Genomic DNA, 27,363 nt, shown 5'->3' with positions numbered 1-27,363 from the left:
ACTTCGACACGGACCACACGACGGTAAATGTGTACAGGAATTTGAAAAACCAAATTGATTTTAAAAATGTGTTTAATATTAATATTTGTTTCCAAATTAAATTTCAGAAATATGACATTATGAAATACTTGTTTTAGTGATTATGCCAATGAGTAATTCATACTAATTATTGAAAGTAGAGAGCCAGGACGAAACTTATTATCGCTAAAAGGAGTTACATCAAAAGTTGTTCTAATTTAAATGAAAATCAAAATGTGGTCTCTTATGGGGCGTTTACACTTGGTCGATTTAGTCGCACGGCTAAATCGACTCGCTGCATTTGCGACTAAACCGATGCACGTAGGCCGAATCAGATCAATGTATGTTTTCAATTGCTTCAACCGAAATTGAATGCTGCTTGTCGACTCGCTCTCCTCTGGTCGATTCGAAATCGACTGGCAATTTTAAAGATGTCCAAGCAGAAAGTAATTGGTACAATTTGCGATGTTATAGCAGAAGACTTAAGGGACGAAATTAAATAGCAGTGACAAGAAAAAAGAAAAGTAAATGGTGTTGGATATTTATATTAAGATATTTATATTAAATGGGAATTTATATTAAGAAAACAGTATTTAGAAACATAGTATACGTGTACTATGATGAAAGCATTTTCTGTAGAGAATCTTTGTGTAGATTTAAGCACTTGTCATGGTTCCACAGTAATAACTCTAAACTTGTAAACATAAATATACTTTCCTATATTATAGAGAAAGACTCCGCTGGTGAAATTAATATATTACACAATCGTCTTTCATATGGAGTCACTCATCATAACCGCAGTATACCACTTGTTAAAATAAAATACTGATTACCTTCATTTTGCAAAAATGTTCCACCAGTGGAAATCAATATCATATTAATCTACTTTCATCTATAGCCAACTCTTTTTTACTATAAAATTGCCATTTTTATGACGGTCTATTATAAACTTGCACTATACAATGTATTAAAAAATCATTGAATAATGAAAAAATGATATGACTTTTAAATTAATATTATCTCGTGAAATTGACAACTTCTTTAGTAGGATAGTCATTAGTAAGTGAAAAACGTGCAGTCCCAGTTGATATACACATACTTAGAATCATAATGTAACCATTATCTATATTATCTAAGTATCCATTATAATGAGGAAGGCTATGTTACATAACCGAAACTATAACACAAACATATAATTTTAAAATATGGAGTCTTATTAGTAATGTATCCATGTCTTTCAACGGTAGGTTTACTCTTGCAGAAGGGCGGACTTGCATTACTGGATGCAGATTTGCTTTAAAAAGGCTTAGCTGTTATCGGTACAAGCAGGGTGCGAATTACCGGGGGGGATGAGGGGGATTTTCACCCGCAATCACATTTTGTTCCCCCCCAAAGAAGTCAGCTGAAGTATCCCCACCGGGGAAGCTCGCTTTCCCCCTCAAACTATGTTTAGTGTAACTCCAAATTTCACTGATTTTTGTTATTTCTTGTAAATTTAATCTTCTATCTGTATTTCGAAATGATCGATGTAAATTGTTCAGTTTTGGTCATTTCTACTTACCACCTAATTACCCACTATTTTCAACGTTGTTTAGTAGAACTATATTATTATGACTACGGTTGTTACTTGCAACTGTACCTTCGTACCCTTCAGTTCGTCATCGTTTGTGAATTTGAAGGTACTAATTGCGTATAACAAAGCCACATATAGATTTATAAATGTTCTTAGCGGTTGGCCAAGAAGAAGTAAACAAATAGCTTCTTCTACCATACTTGGCGAAGTTCGGATATGTCTTATTCATCCTCTATATTTGTATCGATTATCATCTTATTTTAATTTTTGTTATAACATGTTATTTCATTTTCCAGTGTACTCTTTGTTGGCACATGGTCTTCATTCCCTAGTAGGTTGTGTGTATGCAACTCAAAAGTTGCATTTAATTTGTGATAATTAGCATAGTAATCACTGCTTTTACAGTTTACGGAAATGAACTTTTGAAACTGTACTCAAAATCTGAGATATAGGTATTCTCTCGTAAGTATATGTTAACGTACACGCTGGGGGATACGCTCTAGTGAGCAGACATGTTAATGAAGGCGATTTTTAGGTGAATAAGCGAATAATTCAAGATTTGTTTCAGCATATGTTAATACGACTGGTTCTCCGTGTCATTGTCCGTGTCTGTATAAGCATTTCAACTGGAGTGGGTTTTTTAAAAGTTAACCCTTCATTTTTCCATCTTTTTGCTGTACAGTTTACTGTCCACGCAATTAATGTTGTCTGAAAAACTTCAGTGTAATGTTTTACTTTATTTGAATAACGTAGCCCATAGTGAATCAACTCATCTTCAACCTAACAGTAAAGTAATTTTTAAGTATTGACTTTCCGTGCCCATCACGGAATCGATATTTGGAGAAAAAAGTCGTGATGAGCACAGCTTTAGCGGGAAGTAGAAGCACAAGCTCGAAATTTGAATTAAGAGATTTTAAATATTTGGCCTTCGATTTGACCTTGATGTGAGAAATCGGGACCAGCAACAATCCATTTCTTATTTGGTAGGCTAATATCTAGATTATCTTTTTTTTTAAAAAAAAATGTCCGGTTTAACTGATAATTTTAGTGGTTTTCACAAGACTGAAGTAGGTTTCTTTTCGCAACGTGTATGTATTAATGCAAAGTGGAAGCTTTCAATATGAGTGAAAAAATTAACATATGCTTGTGATCATGGCTATCGCTCGAGCCAAATTATTAACTAAATAAACCTTAGAGAGCTACGGGGACAAGAGTGAGTACAACATTAAAACACGTTCAGAAAGGTTTGGTGGGGTGTGTGCATGTCAGACAATATATATGTGCATAGTTATTGTCGGTAGATTTATTAAATTAATAAATCTTTCATTTATTACAGCTCACACACACACACACACATATTATATATATATATATATATATATATATATATATATGGGGGTAAGGCATTTACTGTCTCATTTTGAAATTTGAACCTTCAGACTATGTCCTTTGGAATAATTTTATCCCCCCCAATATAGATTATCTGATTCGCACACTGGGTACAAGTATAGAGAAGTGCCATTAAAGCTTACAGTAAATAGCTACAGAAAGCACTAGCCAACTTGTGTTAGGTAGCTACTAAAAGCCAGAATTTATATTTCTGGGCTTTCGGCATCAAAGGGCATGTTAGCCCGTCACGTTTTCGAGGGATGACGTCCCTTGGCGAGCCCACTGAAAGGGTAGAAAGAAAGAATTGAGGAAGGAAGGAACAGGCCTAGGATCTATGTTAGGTACCACCCAGGCGTTTGCCTAGTGCGAATAAGGAAACCTCATTCAGGATGGTTCGCATTGAAAAGCGTTTGATAGTTTTTCGATCGAGTGCCCCCGCCGGGAATCGAACCTAGGACCACTCACAGTGAAGGTAAAGCAAGAATGGTAGAGTTTGATTCCCTTATATACCTACTAGGAATTCTACTATTCATATTTCTTGTGGTTTGGGTTCTGTTCGGTGCGCTATATTACCAAGTTGGGATTCGAACCAAAATTGTGAACTACTTAGCGATCAGCTTCTTCAATATAGCGCGAACATAGTGAAATCACCATGTGAATGACTGTATAAAATTCCGGTAATATTTTTATTCAGACATACACATTGAAGAACAAACATTACAAATTTAGCATGCAGATAGCTTAAAACTAACCATTTGAATAAATAGTAACACTTTCATTAAACAAAATCAATTTAGTTTAACATGTACATTTTCGGCCTGTCGTAGTGACGTTTGTTTTAGTGCTCTTTTTACTGTTCACAAATACTTACATGTTTTGTATGTAGTAACATTATAAATTGATCTTTATAACATTAATTTTTAATTCATACCTGCATTCTATGATTTGAAGGTTTTTTTTATTTTAGTTTTAGCCCATAATATGGTTCACTACCGCGGCACGCACACGAGCGATAGCGGTATCGACGTGAAATTCGCACTGTTTGTTATTATTTTCACATTCAATTAAGTTTAATGATCACCATAAACAATTTGTATTGAATTAATTTGTTACAATACTTCTTTCCTTCACTACTCTACATAATGTGTTCACCACACCTTTTTCATTCGCTGCTCCATTTTGGTGAGTGTTAATCAGAATAGCATGTTTTAGCACGCTTTGTTCGACCGTATACCTCCGCCACTGCTATACCGCTACATCATGTCATATTTACACGTGATATAACTAATTCACTAATTAAATATATTTCTTTAACTTTGATGAATTAATATTGAAGGGAAAGGTAACTAATAAATGATGGTTATAGTCCGATGATTAACGATATTCAGGGGGATTACTTTTTATAAATCATTGTATTCTTCCGCAAGCCCACTCACTGTTTCTTGCTGCATTTTTGAGCCAAATTTGGGTGCGATTTTGCAACGGAAGCTTTACACATATAATTTCATATTCACACAAGATCAACCACAGATTACTTGAAACAAACTATCTCGCAGTTCACCAGAAGACGTCCTTTTTCCTTACTGGTTTGCGATCTAAATAATTTTTTTCTTGAAATAATAATAAGCTTGCACACTTATAATATTTAAACCTAACATAAAACAAATTTTAGAATAGAGAAAACATTATAAGTAATACTATCTTAAGAAAATAAGGTAAAGTTATTAGTCACTTTAGTATTAATTTGTGATAAAAAGATTTTATATTAATAAAGTAACTCTTACATTTTATAGGCTCCTCTCCTCCTAGCATGACGTCACTAAACAAAGGTGCAATGCGGGAAAACTTACCGCGAAGTACTCTAGTGATGGGTGGTATGGACACTTGAAATCTAATCTTTATATATATATTGGATGTACATAATTTGATTAACCTAACAATTCCGTTCGTTTTACGTCTCTTCCCCTGATTAGAAATCCAGCTTCACGCACAGTTTGAAACAGGACCACGTTTCCAAACATTATTGAAAAATCCCTATTCTGATAATGTAGTAATCAGTATTATCAATTCTGATTTGAATATAGTTTCTGAAATGTAATTCTTTCTAAAGGTTTGACTCTTAGCGATTATATTAAACTACTGATGATCTATGAGCTTATTTCGGATTTGTTTCTACTTCGACACGGACCACACGACGGTAAATGTGTACAGGAATTTGAAAAACCAAATTGATTTTAAAAATGTGTTTAATATTAATATTTGTTTCCAAATTAAATTTCAGAAATATGACATTATGAAATACTTGTTTTAGTGATTATGCCAATGAGTAATTCATACTAATTATTGAAAGTAGAGAGCCAGGACGAAACTTATTATCGCTAAAAGGAGTTACATCAAAAGTTGTTCTAATTTAAATGAAAATCAAAATGTGGTCTCTTATGGGGCGTTTACACTTGGTCGATTTAGTCGCACGGCTAAATCGACTCGCTGCATTTGCGACTAAGCTGATGCACGTAGGCCGAATCAGATCGATGTATGTTTTCAATTGCTTCAACCGAAATTGAATGCTGCTTGTCGACTCGCTCTCCTCTGGTCGATTCGAAATCGACTGGCAATTTTAAAGATGTCCAAGCAGAAAGTAATTGGTACAATTTGCGATGTTATAGCAGAAGACTTAAGGGACGAAATTAAATAGCAGTGACAAGAAAAAAGAAAAGTAAATGGTGTTGGATATTTATATTAAGATATTTATATTAAATGGGAATTTATATTAAGAAAACAGTATTTAGAAACATAGTATACGTGTACTTTGATGAAAGCATTTTCTGTAGAGAATCTTTGTTTAGATTTTAGCACTTGTCATGGTTCCACAGTAATAACTCTAAACTTGTAAACATAAATATACTTTCCTATATTATAGAGAAAGACTCCGCTGGTGAAATTAATATATTACACAATCGTCTTTCATATGGAGTCACTCATCATAACCGCAGTATACCACTTGTTAAAATAAAATACTGATTACCTTCATTTTGCAAAAATGTTCCACCAGTGGAAATCAATATCATATTAATCTACTTTCATCTATAGCCAACTCTTTTTTACTATAAAATTGCCATTTTTATGACGGTCTATTATAAACTTGCACTATACAATGTATTAAAAAATCATTGAATAATGAAAAAATGATATGACTTTTAAATTAATATTATCTCGTGAAATTGACAACTTCTTTAGTAGGATAGTCATTAGTAAGTGAAAAACGTGCAGTCCCAGTTGATGTAAACATACTTAGAATCAGAATGTGACCATTATCTATATTATCTAAGTATCCATTATAATGAGGAAGGCTATGTTACATAACCGAAACTATAACACAAACATATAATTTTAAAATATATATACTGTTTTGGTCAGTTGGAGTCTTATTAGTAATGTATCCATGTCTTTCAACGGTAGGTTTACTCTTGCAGAAGGGCGGACTTGCATTACTGGATGCAGATTTGCTTTAAAAAGGCTTAGCTGTTATCGGTACAAATATAGAGAAGTGCCATTAAAGCTTACAGTAAATAGCTACAGAAAGCACTAGCCAACTTGTGTTAGGTAGCTACTAAAAGCCAGAATTTATATTTCTGGGCTTTCGGCATCAAAGGGCATGTTAGCCCGTCACGTTTTCGAGGGATGACGTCCCTTGGCGAGCCCACTGAAAGGGTAGAAAGAAAGAATTGAGGAAGGAAGGAACAGGCCTAGGATCTATGTTAGGTACCACCCAGGCGTTTGCCTAGTGCGAATAAGGAAACCTCATTCAGGATGGTTCGCATTGAAAAGCGTTTGATAGTTTTTCGATCGAGTGCCCCCGCCGGGAATCGAACCTAGGACCACTCACAGTGAAGGTAAAGCAAGAATGGTAGAGTTTGATTCCCTTATATACCTACTAGGAATTCTACTATTCATATTTCTTGTGGTTTGGGTTCTGTTCGGTGCGCTATATTACCAAGTTGGGATTCGAACCAAAATTGTGAACTACTTAGCGATCAGCTTCTTCAATATAGCGCGAACATAGTGAAATCACCATGTGAATGACTGTATAAAATTCCGGTAATATTTTTATTCAGACATACACATTGAAGAACAAACATTACAAATTTAGCATGCAGATAGCTTAAAACTAACCATTTGAATAAATAGTAACACTTTCATTAAACAAAATCAATTTAGTTTAACATGTACATTTTCGGCCTGTCGTAGTGACGTTTGTTTTAGTGCTCTTTTTACTGTTCACAAATACTTACATGTTTTGTATGTAGTAACATTATAAATTGATCTTTATAACATTAATTTTTAATTCATACCTGCATTCTATGATTTGAAGTTTTTTTTTATTTTAGTTTTAGCCCATAATATGGTTCACTACCGCGGCACGCACACGAGCGATAGCGGTATCGACGTGAAATTCGCACTGTTTGTTATTATTTTCACATTCAATTAAGTTTAATGATCACCATAAACAATTTGTATTGAATTAATTTGTTACAATACTTCTTTCCTTCACTACTCTACATAATGTGTTCACCACACCTTTTTCATTCGCTGCTCCATTTTGGTGAGTGTTAATCAGAATAGCATGTTTTAGCACGCTTTGTTCGACCGTATTCCTCCGCCACTGCTATACCGCTACATCATGTCATATTTACACGTGATATAACTAATTCACTAATTAAATATATTTCTTTAACTTTGATGAATTAATATTGAAGGGAAAGGTAACTAATAAATGATGGTTATAGTCCGATGATTAACGATATTCAGGGGGATTACTTTTTATAAATCATTGTATTCTTCCGCAAGCCCACTCACTGTTTCTTGCTGCATTTTTGAGCCAAATTTGGGTGCGATTTTGCAACGGAAGCTTTACACATATAATTTCATATTCACACAAGATCAACCACAGATTACTTGAAACAAACTATCTCGCAGTTCACCAGAAGACGTCCTTTTTCCTTACTGGTTTGCGATCTAAATAATTTTTTTCTTGAAATAATAATAAGCTTGCACACTTATAATATTTAAACCTAACATAAAACAAATTTTAGAATAGAGAAAACATTATAAGTAATACTATCTTAAGAAAATAAGGTAAAGTTATTAGTCACTTTAGTATTAATTTGTGATAAAAAGATTTTATATTAATAAAGTAACTCTTACATTTTATAGGCTCCTCTCCTCCTAGCATGACGTCACTAAACAAAGGTGCAATGCGGGAAAACTTACCGCGAAGTACTCTAGTGATGGGTGGTAAGGACACTTGAAATCTAATCTTTATATATATATTGGATGTACATAATTTGATTAACCTAACAATTCCGTTCGTTTTACGTCTCTTCCCCTGATTAGAAATCCAGCTTCACGCACAGTTTGAAACAGGACCACGTTTCCAAACATTATTGAAAAATCCCTATTCTGATAATGTAGTAATCAGTATTATCAATTCTGATTTGAATATAGTTTCTGAAATGTAATTCTTTCTAAAGGTTTGACTCTTAGCGATTATATTAAACTACTGATGATCTATGAGCTTATTTCGGATTTGTTTCTACTTCGACACGGACCACACGACGGTAAATGTGTACAGGAATTTGAAAAACCAAATTGATTTTAAAAATGTGTTTAATATTAATATTTGTTTCCAAATTAAATTTCAGAAATATGACATTATGAAATACTTGTTTTAGTGATTATGCCAATGAGTAATTCATACTAATTATTGAAAGTAGAGAGCCAGGACGAAACTTATTATCGCTAAAAGGAGTTACATCAAAAGTTGTTATAATTTAAATGAAAATCAAAATGTGGTCTCTTATGGGGCGTTTACACTTGGTCGATTTAGTCGCACGGCTAAATCGACTCGCTGCATTTGCGACTAAGCTGATGCACGTAGGCCGAATCAGATCGATGTATGTTTTCAATTGCTTCAACCGAAATTGAATGCTGCTTGTCGACTCGCTCTCCTCTGGTCGATTCGAAATCGACTGGCAATTTTAAAGATGTCCAAGCAGAAAGTAATTGGTACAATTTGCGATGTTATAGCAGAAGACTTAAGGGACGAAATTAAATAGCAGTGACAAGAAAAAAGAAAAGTAAATCGTGTTGGATATTTATATTAAGATATTTATATTAAATGGGAATTTATATTAAGAAAACAGTATTTAGAAACATAGTGTACGTGTACTTTGATGAAAGCATTTTCTGTAGAGAATCTTTGTTTAGATTTAAGCACTTGTCATGGTTCCACAGTAATAACTCTAAACTTGTAAACATAAATATACTTTCCTATATTATAGAGAAAGACTCCGCTGGTGAAATTAATATATTACACAATCGTCTTTCATATGGAGTCACTCATCATAACCGCAGTATACCACTTGTTAAAATAAAATACTGATTACCTTCATTTTGCAAAAATGTTCCACCAGTGGAAATCAATATCATATTAATCTACTTTCATCTATAGCCAACTCTTTTTTACTATAAAATTGCCATTTTTATGACGGTCTATTATAAACTTGCACTATACAATGTATTAAAAAATCATTGAATAATGAAAAAATGATATGACTTTTAAATTAATATTATCTCGTGAAATTGACAACTTCTTTAGTAGGATAGTCATTAGTAAGTGAAAAACGTGCAGTCCCAGTTGATGTAAACATACTTAGAATCAGAATGTGACCATTATCTATATTATCTAAGTATCCATTATAATGAGGAAGGCTATGTTACATAACCGAAACTATAACACAAACATATAATTTTAAAATATATATACTGTTTTGGTCAGTTGGAGTCTTATTAGTAATGTATCCATGTCTTTCAACGGTAGGTTTACTCTTGCAGAAGGGCGGACTTGCATTACTGGATGCAGATTTGCTTTAAAAAGGCTTAGCTGTTATCGGTACAAATATAGAGAAGTGCCATTAAAGCTTACAGTAAATAGCTACAGAAAGCACTAGCCAACTTGTGTTAGGTAGCTACTAAAAGCCAGAATTTATATTTCTGGGCTTTCGGCATCAAAGGGCATGTTAGCCCGTCACGTTTTCGAGGGATGACGTCCCTTGGCGAGCCCACTGAAAGGGTAGAAAGAAAGACTTGAGGAAGGAAGGAACAGGCCTAGGATCTATGTTAGGTACCACCCAGGCGTTTGCCTAGTGCGAATAAGGAAACCTCATTCAGGATGGTTCGCATTGAAAAGCGTTTGATAGTTTTTCGATCGAGTGCCCCCGCCGGGAAACGAACCTAGGACCACTCACAGTGAAGGTAAAGCAAGAATGGTAGAGTTTGATTCCCTTATATACCTACTAGGAATTCTACTATTCATATTTCTTGTGGTTTGGGTTCTGTTCGGTGCGCTATATTACCAAGTTGGGATTCGAACCAAAATTGTGAACTACTTAGCGATCAGCTTCTTCAATATAGCGCGAACATAGTGAAATCACCATGTGAATGACTGTATAAAATTCCGGTAATATTTTTATTCAGACATACACATTGAAGAACAAACATTACAAATTTAGCATGCAGATAGCTTAAAACTAACCATTTGAATAAATAGTAACACTTTCATTAAACAAAATCAATTTAGTTTAACATGTACATTTTCGGCCTGTCGTAGTGACGTTTGTTTTAGTGCTCTTTTTACTGTTCACAAATACTTACATGTTTTGTATGTAGTAACATTATAAATTGATCTTTATAACATTAATTTTTAATTCATACCTGCATTCTATGATTTGAAGGGTTTTTTTATTTTAGTTTTAGCCCATAATATGGTTCACTACCGCGGCACGCACACGAGCGATAGCGGTATCGACGTGAAATTCGCACTGTTTGTTATTATTTTCACATTCAATTAAGTTTAATGATCACCATAAACAATTTGTATTGAATTAATTTGTTACAATACTTCTTTCCTTCACTACTCTACATAATGTGTTCACCACACCTTTTTCATTCGCTGCTCCATTTTGGTGAGTGTTAATCAGAATAGCATGTTTTAGCACGCTTTGTTCGACCGTATTCCTCCGCCACTGCTATACCGCTACATCATGTCATATTTACACGTGATATAACTAATTCACTAATTAAATATATTTCTTTAACTTTGATGAATTAATATTGAAGGGAAAGGTAACTAATAAATGATGGTTATAGTCCGATGATTAACGATATTCAGGGGGATTACTTTTTATAAATCATTGTATTCTTCCGCAAGCCCACTCACTGTTTCTTGCTGCATTTTTGAGCCAAATTTGGGTGCGATTTTGCAACGGAAGCTTTACACATATAATTTCATATTCACACAAGATCAACCACAGATTACTTGAAACAAACTATCTCGCAGTTCACCAGAAGACGTCCTTTTTCCTTACTGGTTTGCGATCTAAATAATTTTTTTCTTGAAATAATAATAAGCTTGCACACTTATAATATTTAAACCTAACATAAAACAAATTTTAGAATAGAGAAAACATTATAAGTAATACTATCTTAAGAAAATAAGGTAAAGTTATTAGTCACTTTAGTATTAATTTGTGATAAAAAGATTTTATATTAATAAAGTAACTCTTACATTTTATAGGCTCCTCTCCTCCTAGCATGACGTCACTAAACAAAGGTGCAATGCGGGAAAACTTACCGCGAAGTACTCTAGTGATGGGTGGTATGGACACTTGAAATCTAATCTTTATATATATATTGGATGTACATAATTTGATTAACCTAACAATTCCGTTCGTTTTACGTCTCTTCCCCTGATTAGAAATCCAGCTTCACGCACAGTTTGAAACAGGACCACGTTTCCAAACATTATTGAAAAATCCCTATTCTGATAATGTAGTAATCAGTATTATCAATTCTGATTTGAATATAGTTTCTGAAATGTAATTCTTTCTAAAGGTTTGACTCTTAGCGATTATATTAAACTACTGATGATCTATGAGCTTATTTCGGATTTGTTTCTACTTCGACACGGACCACACGACGGTAAATGTGTACAGGAATTTGAAAAACCAAATTGATTTTAAAAATGTGTTTAATATTAATATTTGTTTCCAAATTAAATTTCAGAAATATGACATTATGAAATACTTGTTTTAGTGATTATGCCAATGAGTAATTCATACTAATTATTGAAAGTAGAGAGCCAGGACGAAACTTATTATCGCTAAAAGGAGTTACATCAAAAGTTGTTCTAATTTAAATGAAAATCAAAATGTGGTCTCTTATGGGGCGTTTACACTTGGTCGATTTAGTCGCACGGCTAAATCGACTCGCTGCATTTGCGACTAAGCTGATGCACGTAGGCCGAATCAGATCGATGTATGTTTTCAATTGCTTCAACCGAAATTGAATGCTGCTTGTCGACTCGCTCTCCTCTGGTCGATTCGAAATCGACTGGCAATTTTAAAGATGTCCAAGCAGAAAGTAATTGGTACAATTTGCGATGTTATAGCAGAAGACTTAAGGGACGAAATTAAATAGCAGTGACAAGAAAAAAGAAAAGTAAATGGTGTTGGATATTTATATTAAGATATTTATATTAAATGGGAATTTATATTAAGAAAACAGTATTTAGAAACATAGTATACGTGTACTTTGATGAAAGCATTTTCTGTAGAGAATCTTTGTTTAGATTTAAGCACTTGTCATGGTTCCACAGTAATAACTCTAAACTTGTAAACATAAATATACTTTCCTATATTATAGAGAAAGACTCCGCTGGTGAAATTAATATATTACACAATCGTCTTTCATATGGAGTCACTCATCATAACCGCAGTATACCACTTGTTAAAATAAAATACTGATTACCTTCATTTTGCAAAAATGTTCCACCAGTGGAAATCAATATCATATTAATCTACTTTCATCTATAGCCAACTCTTTTTTACTATAAAATTGCCATTTTTATGACGGTCTATTATAAACTTGCACTATACAATGTATTAAAAAATCATTGAATAATGAAAAAATGATATGACTTTTAAATTAATATTATCTCGTGAAATTGACAACTTCTTTAGTAGGATAGTCATTAGTAAGTGAAAAACGTGCAGTTCCAGTTGATGTAAACATACTTAGAATCAGAATGTGACCATTATCTATATTATCTAAGTATCCATTATAATGAGGAAGGCTATGTTACATAACCGAAACTATAACACAAACATATAATTTTAAAATATATATACTGTTTTGGTCAGTTGGAGTCTTATTAGTAATGTATCCATGTCTTTCAACGGTAGGTTTACTCTTGCAGAAGGGCGGACTTGCATTACTGGATGCAGATTTGCTTTAAAAAGGCTTAGCTGTTATCGGTACAAATATAGAGAAGTGCCATTAAAGCTTACAGTAAATAGCTACAGAAAGCACTAGCCAACTTGTGTTAGGTAGCTACTAAAAGCCAGAATTTATATTTCTGGGCTTTCGGCATCAAAGGGCATGTTAGCCCGTCACGTTTTCGAGGGATGACGTCCCTTGGCGAGCCCACTGAAAGGGTAGAAAGAAAGAATTGAGGAAGGAAGGAACAGGCCTAGGATCTATGTTAGGTACCACCCAGGCGTTTGCCTAGTGCGAATAAGGAAACCTCATTCAGGATGGTTCGCATTGAAAAGCGTTTGATAGTTTTTCGATCGAGTGCCCCCGCCGGGAATCGAACCTAGGACCACTCACAGTGAAGGTAAAGCAAGAATGGTAGAGTTTGATTCCCTTATATACCTACTAGGAATTCTACTATTCATATTTCTTGTGGTTTGGGTTCTGTTCGGTGCGCTATATTACCAAGTTGGGATTCGAACCAAAATTGTGAACTACTTAGCGATCAGCTTCTTCAATATAGCGCGAACATAGTGAAATCACCATGTGAATGACTGTATAAAATTCCGGTAATATTTTTATTCAGACATACACATTGAAGAACAAACATTACAAATTTAGCATGCAGATAGCTTAAAACTAACCATTTGAATAAATAGTAACACTTTCATTAAACAAAATCAATTTAGTTTAACATGTACATTTTCGGCCTGTCGTAGTGACGTTTGTTTTAGTGCTCTTTTTACTGTTCACAAATACTTACATGTTTTGTATGTAGTAACATTATAAATTGATCTTTATAACATTAATTTTTAATTCATACCTGCATTCTATGATTTGAAGTTTTTTTTATTTTAGTTTTAGCCCATAATATGGTTCACTACCGCGGCACGCACACGAGCGATAGCGGTATCGATGTGAAATTCGCACTGTTTGTTATTATTTTCACATTCAATTAAGTTTAATGATCACCATAAACAATTTGTATTGAATTAATTTGTTACAATACTTCTTTCCTTCACTACTCTACATAATGTGTTCACCACACCTTTTTCATTCGCTGCTCCATTTTGGTGAGTGTTAATCAGAATAGCATGTTTTAGCACGCTTTGTTCGACCGTATTCCTCCGCCACTGCTATACCGCTACATCATGTCATATTTACACGTGATATAACTAATTCACTAATTAAATATATTTCTTTAACTTTGATGAATTAATATTGAAGGGAAAGGTAACTAATAAATGATGGTTATAGTCCGATGATTAACGATATTCAGGGGGATTACTTTTTATAAATCATTGTATTCTTCCGCAAGCCCACTCACTGTTTCTTGCTGCATTTTTGAGCCAAATTTGGGTGCGATTTTGCAACGGAAGCTTTACACATATAATTTCATATTCACACAAGATCAACCACAGATTACTTGAAACAAACTATCTCGCAGTTCACCAGAAGACGTCCTTTTTCCTTACTGGTTTGCGATCTAAATAATTTTTTTCTTGAAATAATAATAAGCTTGCACACTTATAATATTTAAACCTAACATAAAACAAATTTTAGAATAGAAAAACATTATAAGAAATACTATCTTAAGAAAATAAGGTAAAGTTATTAGTCACTTTAGTATTAATTTGTGATAAAAAGATTTTATATTAATAAAGTAACTCTTACATTTTATAGGCTCCTCTCCTCCTAGCATGACGTTACTAAACAAAGGTGCAATGCGGGAAAACTTACCGCGAAGTACTCTAGTGATGGGTGGTAAGGACACTTGAAATCTAATCTTTATATATATATTGGATGTACATAATTTGATTAACCTAACAATTCCGTTCGTTTTACGTCTCTTCCCCTGATTAGAAATCCAGCTTCACGCACAGTTTGAAACAGGACCACGTTTCCAAACATTATTGAAAAATCCCTATTCTGATAATGTAGTAATCAGTATTATCAATTCTGATTTGAATATAGTTTCTGAAATGTAATTCTTTCTAAAGGTTTGACTCTTAGCGATTATATTAAACTACTGATGATCTATGAGCTTATTTCGGATTTGTTTCTACTTCGACACGGACCACACGACGGTAAATGTGTACAGGAATTTGAAAAACCAAATTGATTTTAAAAATGTGTTTAATATTAATATTTGTTTCCAAATTAAATTTCAGAAATATGACATTATGAAATACTTGTTTTAGTGATTATGCCAATGAGTAATTCATACTAATTATTGAAAGTAGAGAGCCAGGACGAAACTTATTATCGCTAAAAGGAGTTACATCAAAAGTTGTTCTAATTTAAATGAAAATCAAAATGTGGTCTCTTATGGGGCGTTTACACTTGGTCGATTTAGTCGCACGGCTAAATCGACTCGCTGCATTTGCGACTAAGCTGATGCACGTAGGCCGAATCAGATCGATGTATGTTTTCAATTGCTTCAACCGAAATTGAATGCTGCTTGTCGACTCGCTCTCCTCTGGTCGATTCGAAATCGACTGGCAATTTTAAAGATGTCCAAGCAGAAAGTAATTGGTACAATTTGCGATGTTATAGCAGAAGACTTAAGGGACGAAATTAAATAGCAGTGACAAGAAAAAAGAAAAGTAAATGGTGTTGGATATTTATATTAAGATATTTATATTAAATGGGAATTTATATTAAGAAAACAGTATTTAGAAACATAGTGTACGTGTACTTTGATGAAAGCATTTTCTGTAGAGAATCTTTGTTTAGATTTAAGCACTTGTCATGGTTCCACAGTAATAACTCTAAACTTGTAAACATAAATATACTTTCCTATATTATAGAGAAAGACTCCGCTGGTGAAATTAATATATTACACAATCGTCTTTCATATGGAGTCACTCATCATAACCGCAGTATACCACTTGTTAAAATAAAATACTGATTACCTTCATTTTGCAAAAATGTTCCACCAGTGGAAATCAATATCATATTAATCTACTTTCATCTATAGCCAACTCTTTTTTACTATAAAATTGCCATTTTTATGACGGTCTATTATAAACTTGCACTATACAATGTATTAAAAAATCATTGAATAATGAAAAAATGATATGACTTTTAAATTAATATTATCTCGTGAAATTGACAACTTCTTTAGTAGGATAGTCATTAGTAAGTGAAAAACGTGCAGTCCCAGTTGATGTAAACATACTTAGAATCAGAATGTGACCATTATCTATATTATCTAAGTATCCATTATAATGAGGAAGGCTATGTTACATAACCGAAACTATAACACAAACATATAATTTTAAAATATATATACTGTTTTGGTCAGTTGGAGTCTTATTAGTAATGTATCCATGTCTTTCAACGGTAGGTTTACTCTTGCAGAAGGGCGGACTTGCATTACTGGATGCAGATTTGCTTTAAAAAGGCTTAGCTGTTATCGGTACAAATATAGAGAAGTGCCATTAAAGCTTACAGTAAATAGCTACAGAAAGCACTAGCCAACTTGTGTTAGGTAGCTACTAAAAGCCAGAATTTATATTTCTGGGCTTTCGGCATCAAAGGGCATGTTAGCCCGTCACGTTTTCGAGGGATGACGTCCCTTGGCGAGCCCACTGAAAGGGTAGAAAGAAAGACTTGAGGAAGGAAGGAACAGGCCTAGGATCTATGTTAGGTACCACCCAGGCGTTTGCCTAGTGCGAATAAGGAAACCTCATTCAGGATGGTTCGCATTGAAAAGCGTTTGATAGTTTTTCGATCGAGTGCCCCCGCCGGGAATCGAACCTAGGACCACTCACAGTGAAGGTAAAGCAAGAATGGTAGAGTTTGATTCCCTTATATACCTACTAGGAATTCTACTATTCATATTTCTTGTGGTTTGGGTTCTGTTCGGTGCGCTATATTACCAAGTTGGGATTCGAACCAAAATTGTGAACTACTTAGCGATCAGCTTCTTCAATATAGCGCGAACATAGTGAAATCACCATGTGAATGACTGTATAAAATTCCGGTAATATTTTTATTCAGACATACACATTGAAGAACAAACATTACAAATTTAGCATGCAGATAGCTTAAAACTAACCATTTGAATAAATAGTAACACTTTCATTAAACAAAATCAATTTAGTTTAACATGTACATTTTCGGCCTGTCGTAGTGACGTTTGTTTTAGTGCTCTTTTTACTGTTCACAAATACTTACATGTTTTGTATGTAGTAACATTATAAATTGATCTTTATAACATTAATTTTTAATTCATACCTGCATTGTATGATTTGAAGGTTTTTTTTATTTTAGTTTTAGCCCATAATATGGTTCACTACCGCGGCACGCACACGAGCGATAGCGGTATCGACGTGAAATTCGCACTGTTTGTTATTATTTTCACATTCAATTAAGTTTAATGATCACCATAAACAATTTGTATTGAATTAATTTGTTACAATACTTCTTTCCTTCACTACTCTACATAATGTGTTCACCACACCTTTTTCATTCGCTGCTCCATTTTGGTGAGTGTTAATCAGAATAGCATGTTTTAGCACGCTTTGTTCGACCGTATTCCTCCGCCACTGCTATACCGCTACATCATGTCATATTTACACGTGATATAACTAATTCACTAATTAAATATATTTCTTTAACTTTGATGAATTAATATTGAAGGGAAAGGTAACTAATAAATGATGGTTATAGTCCGATGATTAACGATATTCAGGGGGATTACTTTTTATAAATCATTGTATTCTTCCGCAAGCCCACTCACTGTTTCTTGCTGCATTTTTGAGCCAAATTTGGGTGCGATTTTGCAACGGAAGCTTTACACATATAATTTCATATTCACACAAGATCAACCACAGATTACTTGAAACAAACTATCTCGCAGTTCACCAGAAGACGTCCTTTTTCCTTACTGGTTTGCGATCTAAATAATTTTTTTCTTGAAATAATAATAAGCTTGCACACTTATAATATTTAAACCTAACATAAAACAAATTTTAGAATAGAGAAAACATTATAAGTAATACTATCTTAAGAAAATAAGGTAAAGTTATTAGTCACTTTAGTATTAATTTGTGATAAAAAGATTTTATATTAATAAAGTAACTCTTACATTTTATAGGCTCCTCTCCTCCTAGCATGACGTCACTAAACAAAGGTGCAATGCGGGAAAACTTACCGCGAAGTACTCTAGTGATGGGTGGTATGGACACTTGAAATCTAATCTTTATATATATATTGGATGTACATAATTTGATTAACCTAACAATTCCGTTCGTTTTACGTCTCTTCCCCTGATTAGAAATCCAGCTTCACGCACAGTTTGAAACAGGACCACGTTTCCAAACATTATTGAAAAATCCCTATTCTGATAATGTAGTAATCAGTATTATCAATTCTGATTTGAATATAGTTTCTGAAATGTAATTCTTTCTAAAGGTTTGACTCTTAGCGATTATATTAAACTACTGATGATCTATGAGCTTATTTCGGATTTGTTTCTACTTCGACACGGACCACACGACGGTAAATGTGTACAGGAATTTGAAAAACCAAATTGATTTTAAAAATGTGTTTAATATTAATATTTGTTTCCAAATTAAATTTCAGAAATATGACATTATGAAATACTTGTTTTAGTGATTATGCCAATGAGTAATTCATACTAATTATTGAAAGTAGAGAGCCAGGACGAAACTTATTATCGCTAAAAGGAGTTACATCAAAAGTTGTTCTAATTTAAATGAAAATCAAAATGTGGTCTCTTATGGGGCGTTTACACTTGGTCGATTTAGTCGCACGGCTAAATCGACTCGCTGCATTTGCGACTAAGCTGATGCACGTAGGCCGAATCAGATCGATGTATGTTTTCAATTGCTTCAACCGAAATTGAATGCTGCTTGTCGACTCGCTCTCCTCTGGTCGATTCGAAATCGACTGGCAATTTTAAAGATGTCCAAGCAGAAAGTAATTGGTACAATTTGCGATGTTATAGCAGAAGACTTAAGGGACGAAATTAAATAGCAGTGACAAGAAAAAAGAAAAGTAAATGGTGTTGGATATTTATATTAAGATATTTATATTAAATGGGAATTTATATTAAGAAAACAGTATTTAGAAACATAGTATACGTGTACTTTGATGAAAGCATTTTCTGTAGAGAATCTTTGTTTAGATTTAAGCACTTGTCATGGTTCCACAGTAATAACTCTAAACTTGTAAACATAAATATACTTTCCTATATTATAGAGAAAGACTCCGCTGGTGAAATTAATATATTACACAATCGTCTTTCATATGGAGTCACTCATCATAACCGCAGTATACCACTTGTTAAAATAAAATACTGATTACCTTCATTTTGCAAAAATGTTCCACCAGTGGAAATCAATATCATATTAATCTACTTTCATCTATAGCCAACTCTTTTTTACTATAAAATTGCCATTTTTATGACGGTCTATTATAAACTTGCACTATACAATGTATTAAAAAATCATTGAATAATGAAAAAATGATATGACTTTTAAATTAATATTATCTCGTGAAATTGACAACTTCTTTAGTAGGATAGTCATTAGTAAGTGAAAAACGTGCAGTTCCAGTTGATGTAAACATACTTAGAATCAGAATGTGACCATTATCTATATTATCTAAGTATCCATTATAATGAGGAAGGCTATGTTACATAACCGAAACTATAACACAAACATATAATTTTAAAATATATATACTGTTTTGGTCAGTTGGAGTCTTATTAGTAATGTATCCATGTCTTTCAACGGTAGGTTTACTCTTGCAGAAGGGCGGACTTGCATTACTGGATGCAGATTTGCTTTAAAAAGGCTTAGCTGTTATCGGTACAAATATAGAGAAGTGCCATTAAAGCTTACAGTAAATAGCTACAGAAAGCACTAGCCAACTTGTGTTAGGTAGCTACTAAAAGCCAGAATTTATATTTCTGGGCTTTCGGCATCAAAGGGCATGTTAGCCCGTCACGTTTTCGAGGGATGACGTCCCTTGGCGAGCCCACTGAAAGGGTAGAAAGAAAGAATTGAGGAAGGAAGGAACAGGCCTAGGATCTATGTTAGGTACCACCCAGGCGTTTGCCTAGTGCGAATAAGGAAACCTCATTCAGGATGGTTCGCATTGAAAAGCGTTTGATAGTTTTTCGATCGAGTGCCCCCGCCGGGAATCGAACCTAGGACCACTCACAGTGAAGGTAAAGCAAGAATGGTAGAGTTAGATTCCCTTATATACCTACTAGGAATTCTACTATTCATATTTCTTGTGGTTTGGGTTCTGTTCGGTGCGCTATATTACCAAGTTGGGATTCGAACCAAAATTGTGAACTACTTAGCGATCAGCTTCTTCAATATAGCGCGAACATAGTGAAATCACCATGTGAATGACTGTATAAAATTCCGGTAATATTTTTATTCAGACATACACATTGAAGAACAAACATTACAAATTTAGCATGCAGATAGCTTAAAACTAACCATTTGAATAAATAGTAACACTTTCATTAAACAAAATCAATTTAGTTTAACATGTACATTTTCGGCCTGTCGTAGTGACGTTTGTTTTAGTGCTCTTTTTACTGTTCACAAATACTTACATGTTTTGTATGTAGTAACATTATAAATTGATCTTTATAACATTAATTTTTAATTCATACCTGCATTCTATGATTTGAAGTTTTTTTTATTTTAGTTTTAGCCCATAATATGGTTCACTACCGCGGCACGCACACGAGCGATAGCGGTATCGATGTGAAATTCGCACTGTTTGTTATTATTTTCACATTCAATTAAGTTTAATGATCACCATAAACAATTTGTATTGAATTAATTTGTTACAATACTTCTTTCCTTCACTACTCTACATAATGTGTTCACCACACCTTTTTCATTCGCTGCTCCATTTTGGTGAGTGTTAATCAGAATAGCATGTTTTAGCACGCTTTGTTCGACCGTATTCCTCCGCCACTGCTATACCGCTACATCATGTCATATTTACACGTGATATAACTAATTCACTAATTAAATATATTTCTTTAACTTTGATGAATTAATATTGAAGGGAAAGGTAACTAATAAATGATGGTTATAGTCCGATGATTAACGATATTCAGGGGGATTACTTTTTATAAATCATTGTATTCTTCCGCAAGCCCACTCACTGTTTCTTGCTGCATTTTTGAGCCAAATTTGGGTGCGATTTTGCAACGGAAGCTTTACACATATAATTTCATATTCACACAAGATCAACCACAGATTACTTGAAACAAACTATCTCGCAGTTCACCAGAAGACGTCCTTTTTCCTTACTGGTTTGCGATCTAATAATTTTTTTCTTGAAATAATAATAAGCTTGCACACTTATAATATTTAAACCTAACATAAAACAAATTTTAGAATAGAAAAACATTATAAGAAATACTATCTTAAGAAAATAAGGTAAAGTTATTAGTCACTTTAGTATTAATTTGTGATAAAAAGATTTTATATTAATAAAGTAACTCTTACATTTTATAGGCTCCTCTCCTCCTAGCATGACGTCACTAAACAAAGGTGCAATGCGGGAAAACTTACCGCGAAGTACTCTAGTGATGGGTGGTAAGGACACTTGAAATCTAATCTTTATATATATATTGGATGTACATAATTTGATTAACCTAACAATTCCGTTCGTTTTACGTCTCTTCCCCTGATTAGAAATCCAGCTTCACGCACAGTTTGAAACAGGACCACGTTTCCAAACATTATTGAAAAATCCCTATTCTGATAATGTAGTAATCAGTATTATCAATTCTGATTTGAATATAGTTTCTGAAATGTAATTCTTTCTAAAGGTTTGACTCTTAGCGATTATATTAAACTACTGATGATCTATGAGCTTATTTCGGATTTGTTTCTACTTCGACACGGACCACACGACGGTAAATGTGTACAGGAATTTGAAAAACCAAATTGATTTTAAAAATGTGTTTAATATTAATATTTGTTTCCAAATTAAATTTCAGAAATATGACATTATGAAATACTTGTTTTAGTGATTATGCCAATGAGTAATTCATACTAATTATTGAAAGTAGAGAGCCAGGACGAAACTTATTATCGCTAAAAGGAGTTACATCAAAAGTTGTTCTAATTTAAATGAAAATCAAAATGTGGTCTCTTATGGGGCGTTTACACTTGGTCGATTTAGTCGCACGGCTAAATCGACTCGCTGCATTTGCGACTAAGCTGATGCACGTAGGCCGAATCAGATCGATGTATGTTTTCAATTGCTTCAACCGAAATTGAATGCTGCTTGTCGACTCGCTCTCCTCTGGTCGATTCGAAATCGACTGGCAATTTTAAAGATGTCCAAGCAGAAAGTAATTGGTACAATTTGCGATGTTATAGCAGAAGACTTAAGGGACGAAATTAAATAGCAGTGACAAGAAAAAAGAAAAGTAAATGGTGTTGGATATTTATATTAAGATATTTATATTAAATGGGAATTTATATTAAGAAAACAGTATTTAGAAACATAGTGTACGTGTACTTTGATGAAAGCATTTTCTGTAGAGAATCTTTGTTTAGATTTAAGCACTTGTCATGGTTCCACAGTAATAACTCTAAACTTGTAAACATAAATATACTTTCCTATATTATAGAGAAAGACTCCGCTGGTGAAATTAATATATTACACAATCGTCTTTCATATGGAGTCACTCATCATAACCGCAGTATACCACTTGTTAAAATAAAATACTGATTACCTTCATTTTGCAAAAATGTTCCACCAGTGGAAATCAATATCATATTAATCTACTTTCATCTATAGCCAACTCTTTTTTACTATAAAATTGCCATTTTTATGACGGTCTATTATAAACTTGCACTATACAATGTATTAAAAAATCATTGAATAATGAAAAAATGATATGACTTTTAAATTAATATTATCTCGTGAAATTGACAACTTCTTTAGTAGGATAGTCATTAGTAAGTGAAAAACGTGCAGTCCCAGTTGATGTAAACATACTTAGAATCAGAATGTGACCATTATCTATATTATCTAAGTATCCATTATAATGAGGAAGGCTATGTTACATAACCGAAACTATAACACAAACATATAATTTTAAAATATATATACTGTTTTGGTCAGTTGGAGTCTTATTAGTAATGTATCCATGTCTTTCAACGGTAGGTTTACTCTTGCAGAAGGGCGGACTTGCATTACTGGATGCAGATTTGCTTTAAAAAGGCTTAGCTGTTATCGGTACAAATATAGAGAAGTGCCATTAAAGCTTACAGTAAATAGCTACAGAAAGCACTAGCCAACTTGTGTTAGGTAGCTACTAAAAGCCAGAATTTATATTTCTGGGCTTTCGGCATCAAAGGGCATGTTAGCCCGTCACGTTTTCGAGGGATGACGTCCCTTGGCGAGCCCACTGAAAGGGTAGAAAGAAAGAATTGAGGAAGGAAGGAACAGGCCTAGGATCTATGTTAGGTACCACCCAGGCGTTTGCCTAGTGCGAATAAGGAAACCTCATTCAGGATGGTTCGCATTGAAAAGCGTTTGATAGTTTTTCGATCGAGTGCCCCCGCCGGGAATCGAACCTAGGACCACTCACAGTGAAGGTAAAGCAAGAATGGTAGAGTTTGATTCCCTTATATACCTACTAGGAATTCTACTATTCATATTTCTTGTGGTTTGGGTTCTGTTCGGTGCGCTATATTACCAAGTTGGGATTCGAACCAAAATTGTGAACTACTTAGCGATCAGCTTCTTCAATATAGCGCGAACATAGTGAAATCACCATGTGAATGACTGTATAAAATTCCGGTAATATTTTTATTCAGACATACACATTGAAGAACAAACATTACAAATTTAGCATGCAGATAGCTTAAAACTAACCATTTGAATAAATAGTAACACTTTCATTAAACAAAATCAATTTAGTTTAACATGTACATTTTCGGCCTGTCGTAGTGACGTTTGTTTTAGTGCTCTTTTTACTGTTCACAAATACTTACATGTTTTGTATGTAGTAACATTATAAATTGATCTTTATAACATTAATTTTTAATTCATACCTGCATTGTATGATTTGAAGGTTTTTTTTATTTTAGTTTTAGCCCATAATATGGTTCACTACCGCGGCACGCACACGAGCGATAGCGGTATCGACGTGAAATTCGCACTGTTTGTTATTATTTTCACATTCAATTAAGTTTAATGATCACCATAAACAATTTGTATTGAATTAATTTGTTACAATACTTCTTTCCTTCACTACTCTACATAATGTGTTCACCACACCTTTTTCATTCGCTGCTCCATTTTGGTGAGTGTTAATCAGAATAGCATGTTTTAGCACGCTTTGTTCGACCGTATTCCTCCGCCACTGCTATACCGCTACATCATGTCATATTTACACGTGATATAACTAATTCACTAATTAAATATATTTCTTTAACTTTGATGAATTAATATTGAAGGGAAAGGTAACTAATAAATGATGGTTATAGTCCGATGATTAACGATATTCAGGGGGATTACTTTTTATAAATCATTGTATTCTTCCGCAAGCCCACTCACTGTTTCTTGCTGCATTTTTGAGCCAAATTTGGGTGCGATTTTGCAACGGAAGCTTTACACATATAATTTCATATTCACACAAGATCAACCACAGATTACTTGAAACAAACTATCTCGCAGTTCACCAGAAGACGTCCTTTTTCCTTACTGGTTTGCGATCTAAATAATTTTTTTCTTGAAATAATAATAAGCTTGCACACTTATAATATTTAAACCTAACATAAAACAAATTTTAGAATAGAGAAAACATTATAAGTAATACTATCTTAAGAAAATAAGGTAAAGTTATTAGTCACTTTAGTATTAATTTGTGATAAAAAGATTTTATATTAATAAAGTAACTCTTACATTTTATAGGCTCCTCTCCTCCTAGCATGACGTCACTAAACAAAGGTGCAATGCGGGAAAACTTACCGCGAAGTACTCTAGTGATGGGTGGTATGGACACTTGAAATCTAATCTTTATATATATATTGGATGTACATAATTTGATTAACCTAACAATTCCGTTCGTTTTACGTCTCTTCCCCTGATTAGAAATCCAGCTTCACGCACAGTTTGAAACAGGACCACGTTTCCAAACATTATTGAAAAATCCCTATTCTGATAATGTAGTAATCAGTATTATCAATTCTGATTTGAATATAGTTTCTGAAATGTAATTCTTTCTAAAGGTTTGACTCTTAGCGATTATATTAAACTACTGATGATCTATGAGCTTATTTCGGATTTGTTTCTACTTCGACACGGACCACACGACGGTAAATGTGTACAGGAATTTGAAAAACCAAATTGATTTTAAAAATGTGTTTAATATTAATATTTGTTTCCAAATTAAATTTCAGAAATATGACATTATGAAATACTTGTTTTAGTGATTATGCCAATGAGTAATTCATACTAATTATTGAAAGTAGAGAGCCAGGACGAAACTTATTATCGCTAAAAGGAGTTACATCAAAAGTTGTTCTAATTTAAATGAAAATCAAAATGTGGTCTCTTATGGGGCGTTTACACTTGGTCGATTTAGTCGCACGGCTAAATCGACTCGCTGCATTTGCGACTAAGCTGATGCACGTAGGCCGAATCAGATCGATGTATGTTTTCAATTGCTTCAACCGAAATTGAATGCTGCTTGTCGACTCGCTCTCCTCTGGTCGATTCGAAATCGACTGGCAATTTTAAAGATGTCCAAGCAGAAAGTAATTGGTACAATTTGCGATGTTATAGCAGAAGACTTAAGGGACGAAATTAAATAGCAGTGACAAGAAAAAAGAAAAGTAAATGGTGTTGGATATTTATATTAAATGGGAATTTATATTAAGAAAACAGTATTTAGAAACATAGTATACGTGTACTTTGATGAAAGCATTTTCTGTAGAGAATCTTTGTTTAGATTTAAGCACTTGTCATGGTTCCACAGTAATAACTCTAAACTTGTAAACATAAATATACTTTCCTATATTATAGAGAAAGACTCCGCTGGTGAAATTAATATATTACACAATCGTCTTTCATATGGAGTCACTCATCATAACCGCAGTATACCACTTGTTAAAATAAAATACTGATTACCTTCATTTTGCAAAAATGTTCCACCAGTGGAAATCAATATCATATTAATCTACTTTCATCTATAGCCAACTCTTTTTTACTATAAAATTGCCATTTTTATGACGGTCTATTATAAACTTGCACTATACAATGTATTAAAAAATCATTGAATAATGAAAAAATGATATGACTTTTAAATTAATATTATCTCGTGAAATTGACAACTTCTTTAGTAGGATAGTCATTAGTAAGTGAAAAACGTGCAGTTCCAGTTGATGTAAACATACTTAGAATCAGAATGTGACCATTATCTATATTATCTAAGTATCCATTATAATGAGGAAGGCTATGTTACATAACCGAAACTATAACACAAACATATAATTTTAAAATATATATACTGTTTTGGTCAGTTGGAGTCTTATTAGTAATGTATCCATGTCTTTCAACGGTAGGTTTACTCTTGCAGAAGGGCGGACTTGCATTACTGGATGCAGATTTGCTTTAAAAAGGCTTAGCTGTTATCGGTACAAATATAGAGAAGTGCCATTAAAGCTTACAGTAAATAGCTACAGAAAGCACTAGCCAACTTGTGTTAGGTAGCTACTAAAAGCCAGAATTTATATTTCTGGGCTTTCGGCATCAAAGGGCATGTTAGCCCGTCACGTTTTCGAGGGATGACGTCCCTTGGCGAGCCCACTGAAAGGGTAGAAAGAAAGAATTGAGGAAGGAAGGAACAGGCCTAGGATCTATGTTAGGTACCACCCAGGCGTTTGCCTAGTGCGAATAAGGAAACCTCATTCAGGATGGTTCGCATTGAAAAGCGTTTGATAGTTTTTCGATCGAGTGCCCCCGCCGGGAATCGAACCTAG

The 27,363-nt window shown here is 33.6% G+C and overlaps 1 long non-coding RNA gene across 5 annotated transcripts in view; it reads right to left on the bottom strand.

The window, feature by feature from the left end:
- LOC145685682 (uncharacterized) overlaps window positions 1-27,363 on the bottom strand; it is an 88,003-nt gene that overhangs the window by 25,382 nt on the left and 35,258 nt on the right. The window contains exon 1 of one of the 5 annotated variants that reach the window (XR_014131462.1): window positions 14,175-14,691. The exons of 1 other annotated variant lie outside the window; for it this stretch is intronic. This is a non-coding gene — a long non-coding RNA (uncharacterized LOC145685682). 3 more of the 5 variants (XR_014131461.1, XR_014131466.1, XR_014131463.1) reach the window with 3 other exon arrangements.

Source organism: Thermobia domestica, chromosome 1 (genome assembly GCF_964235325.1).
Source record: "Thermobia domestica chromosome 1, izTheDome1.hap1.1, whole genome shotgun sequence".
NCBI classification, from domain to species: domain Eukaryota; kingdom Metazoa; phylum Arthropoda; class Insecta; order Zygentoma; family Lepismatidae; genus Thermobia; species Thermobia domestica.
The sequence above is the reverse complement of the archived record's forward strand: the minus strand, read 5'-3'. Positions and strand labels throughout refer to the sequence as shown.